This window comes from Triticum aestivum, chromosome 7A (assembly GCF_018294505.1).
Source record: "Triticum aestivum cultivar Chinese Spring chromosome 7A, IWGSC CS RefSeq v2.1, whole genome shotgun sequence".
In the NCBI taxonomy this organism is placed as follows: Eukaryota; Viridiplantae; Streptophyta; class Magnoliopsida; order Poales; family Poaceae; genus Triticum; species Triticum aestivum.
Genome location: NC_057812.1, coordinates 587265806 through 587270567, shown reverse-complemented (window position 1 = coordinate 587270567; position 4762 = coordinate 587265806).

Below are 4762 nucleotides of genomic sequence, written 5' to 3'. Positions count from 1 at the left end.
CTAACTATTTAATGACCATAATTCAAATTTGAACTACATATACATGCAACGCTAACCAAAACGGTTTGAAAAATCATATTTTTGTGTACTTGTGTGCAAGTTAATTCCATGTGTAGTAAATTCGAATGAATTTTCAAACATATTGGTGTCAAGGCATGGGCACATGCATGGAGTGCATGCCATGGCATTTTAATTCCAAAAAATTAAAAAATGATCAGAAAAACATGAAACCTTGCTTGATTTAATGTCATGCCACCAAGATGATGAGGTAAAAAAATTGGCATGTTTGATGAAAATTTGGACACACACACCCCTCACGAACAGGAGCAACTCACTAGAAGGTTCGTGGTTCCGAGAGGGAACAATGCATGTTTGCTGACGGACGGGAAATAGCTTCCTCTTACGGCCTTCAATTTTTTCCTACATTTAACGTGCACTAATACAACTGTCATGTGAAAATTTGGAAATTTTCAGGGGTCATTTGACCTTTTAAACACATTTAAGTGATTTTCTAACCATTTAATGACCTTAATTCAAATTTGAACTACGTGTACATGCAATGCCTAACCTAAACGGTTTGAAAAATCATATTTTTGTGTACTTGTGTGCGAGTTAAAAAAACATCAGATGATCTAAATATCTGGTGTTCAAAAAAGAAAATGTAAAGATCTGGCAAGACAACCGGCCCCCACACGATTGTCACTCTATCTTGCGGCTCGAGGTTTGGTAGGTGATTGGCGGGATCATTAATTAGACACGGTTCTGTATTGGAAACCGTCAGCTATTATGTTCACACACGGATTTGCTGCGGGAATTGTGTGTAATTCAAACTACAATACTCGTAAATTCCAGCGACCGGCGTGTGTACGGTCCCCGTCGATCTAGATTCCGGCCGCCAATAAATACTACCTTACTCACGTCATCCCGCCTGCATTCTCATCTACATCCTTCAATCGCTCTCTCTCTCTCTCTCTCTCAAATCTCTTCCATGGCGCCGCCGGTCTTCCCACACATCGATGAGGAGTCGCCGTCCCCCGAGGATGCTCACTCGATTAGCAGCGACAAGGACCCCTACGCACCGCCTAACGAGGTTGCGCCAGACCCCCTAACTTTGGATTGGTTTTGGGGCCAGTACAATCTTTGTTTGTGGAAGTCGCTGCCGCTGGCTGAGAAAGCCAGGCAAGTGGCATTCAAGAAGGAGATGGCGGAGGAGGAAGCTAGGTACCAGGCGGCCTGTGAAGCCCGTGATGCCGCCTGGAAAAAGGAGGTGGTGGAGCTTTGGGGGCGGGCGCGTCATCGTGCCAAGGAGGTGTACGAAGACGGGTTGAGGGAGTGATGGATTAGGGGGTCTCCGGACAGCTGGACTATATCCTTTGGCTGGACTGTTGGATTATGAAGATACAAGATTGAAGACTTCGTCCCGTGTCCGGATGGGACTCTACTTGGCGTGGAAGGCAAGCTAGGAAATACGGATATGTATATCTCCTCCTTTGTAACCAACCTTGTGTAACCCTAGCCCCCTCTGGTGTCTATATAAACCGGAGGGTTTTAGTCCGTAGGACAACATACAATCATACCATAGGCTAGCTTCTAGGGTTTAGCCTCTCTGATCTCGTGCTAGATCAACTCTTGTACTACTCATATTATCAAGAACAATCAAGCAGGAAGTAGGGTATTACCTCCATCAAGAGGGCCAGAACCTGGGTAAACATCGTGTCCCCTGCCTCCTATTACCATCCGCCTTAGACGCACTCTTCGGGACCCCCTACCCGAGATTCGCCGGTTTTGACACCGACATTGGTGCTTTCATTGAGAGTTCCACTGTGTTGTCACTGTAAGGCTTGATGGCTCCTTCGATCATCGCTAGTGATGCGGTCCAGGGTGAGGTTTTCCTCCCCGAACAAATCTTCGTATCCGGCGGCTTTGCACTGCGGGCCAATTCACTTGGCCATTTGGAGCAGATCGAGAGCTACGCCCCCGGCCATTAGGTCAGATTTGGAAACTTGAACTACACGTCCGATATCCACGGAGACTTGATCTTCGACGGATTCGAGCCCGTGTCGGATGCGCCGCACAGTCGCGTCGAGCATGAGGTAGCTCTGTCGTCGAACAATGTTCGGGAGATCGCATCCGCAACTGCTTCGGCCTTTAATCCGGAGCAAGTTGCGCCATCCGAGAGTGGAGGTATGGACCCCGCCATGGAGGCTGCACTCTCAGTGGCGATAGAGCCGGATACTTACTTCACCCCTCACGAGAGTCGTGACGCCGAACCACTGGACTCATCTCCGGCCACGGACTCCGAGCCGCTCACATCCGTACCCGTTGAGTCCGACTGGGCACCGATCATGGAGTTCACCTCCGCGGATATTTTTCAGCACTCACCTTTCGGAGATGTGCTAAATTCATTAAGGTCTCTCTCCCTATCAGGAGAACCATGGCCGAACTATGTCCGGCTAGAATGGGATGCGGACGACGAAGAAATTCGCTGCCCACCCACCACCCACTTAGTAGCCACTGTCGACGACTTAACTGACATGCTCGACTTCGACTCCGCAGACTTCGACGGTATGGACGACGAAGCCAGAGACGAATCGGAACCACCGCCCTCAGGGCGCTGGACCACCACCTCATCATATGATATATACATGGTGGACACCCCCAAAGAAGGCAATGGCGACGAGACAGCGGAGGATGACCCCTCCAGGAAGCAACCCAAGTGCCGACGTCAGTGGCTGATGTCTACTGCACAACCTTCTTCTTGTAGACGTTGTTGGGCCTCCAAGTGCAGAGGTTTGTAGGATAGTAGCAAATTTCCCTCAAGTGGATGACCTAAGGTTTCTCAATCCGTAGGAGGCGTAGGATGAAGATGGTCTCTCTCAAGCAACCCTACAACCAAATAACAAAGAGTCTCTTGTGTCCCCAACACACCCAATACAATGGTAAATTGTATAGGTGCACTAGTTCGGCAAAGAGATGGTGATACAAGTGGTATATGGATAGTATATAATAGTTTTTGTAATCTGAAAATATAAAAACAGAAAGGTAGAAAGTGGTAAAAGTGAGCATAAACGGTATTGCAATGATAGGAAAAAAGGCCTAGGGTTCATACTTTCACTAGTGTAAGTCCTCTCAACAATAATAACATAATTGGATCACATAACTATCCCTCAACATGCAACAAAGAGTCACTCCAAAGTCACTAATAGCAGAGAACGGACGAAGAGATTATGGTAGGGTACGAAACTACCTCAAAGTTATTCTTTCCAATCAATCCGTTGGGCTATTCCTATAAGTGTCACAAACAGCCCTAGAGTTCATACTAGAATAACACCTTAAGACACAAATCAACCAAAACCCTAATGTCACCTAGATACTCCAATGTCACCTCAAGTATCCATGGGTATGATTATATGATATGCGTCACACAATCTCAGATTCATCTATTCAACCAACACATAGAACCTCAAAGAGTGCCCCAAAGTTTCTACCGGAGAATCACGACGAAAATGTGTGCCAACCCCTATGCATAGGTTCATGGGCGGAACCCACAAGTTGATCACCAAAACATACATCAAGTGAATCACGTGGTATCCCATTATCACCATAGATATGCACGGCAAGACATACATCAAGTGTTCTCAAATCTTTAAAGACTCAATCCGATAAGATAACTCCAAAGGGGAAACTCATTTCATTACAAGAGAGTAGAGGGGGAGGAGAAACATAAGATACAACTATTATAGAAAAGCTCGCAATACATCAAGATCGTGCCAAATCAAGAACACGAGAGAGAGATCAAACACATAGCTACTGGTACATACCCTCAACCCCGAGGGAGAACTACTCCCTCCTCGTCATGGAGAGCACCGGGATGATGAAGATGGCCACCGGAGAAGGATTCCCCCTCTGGTAGGGTGCCAGAACGGGTCTAGATTATCTTTCGGTGGCTGCGGAGGCTTCAGGCGGAGGAACTCCCGATCTATTGTGTGTTCTGGAAGTTTTAGGGTACGTAGGTATATATGGGTGCAGGAAGTACGTCGGTGGAGCTTCGGGGGGGCCCACGAGGCAGGGGGCGCGCCCTAAGGGGGCGAGCGCGCCCCCCACCCTCGTGGGCACCTCCCTTCTCTTCTGACGTGGGGTCCAAGTCCATCTGGTACCTTTCCTTCCAAAAATAACTTCTCCAGTTGATTTCGTTCCGTTTGATATTCCTTTTCTTCGAAACACTGAAATAGGCAAAAAATAGCAAATCTGGGCTGGGCCTCCGGTTAATAGGTTAGTCCCAAAAATAATATAAAAGTGGATAATAAAGCCCAATATTGTCCAAAACATTAGATAATATAGCATGGAGCAATCAAAAATTATAGATATGTTGGAGACGTATCAAGCATCCCCAAGCTTAATTCCTGCTCATCCTCGAGTAGGTAAATGATAAAAAAGATAATTTTTGATGTGGAATGCTAGTTGGCATAATTTCATTGTAATTCTTCTTAATTGTGGTATGAATATTCAGATCCGAAAGATTCAAGACAAAAGTTCATATTGATATAAAAATAATAATACTTCAAGCATACTAACAAAGCAATTATGTCTTCTCAAAATAACATGGCCAAAGAAAGTTATCCCTACAAAATCATATAGTCTGGCTATGCTCTATCTTCACCAAACAAAATATTTAAATCATGCACAACCCCGATGACAAGCCAAGCAATTGTTTCATACTTTTGATGTTCTCAAACCTTTTCAATCTTCATGTAATACATGA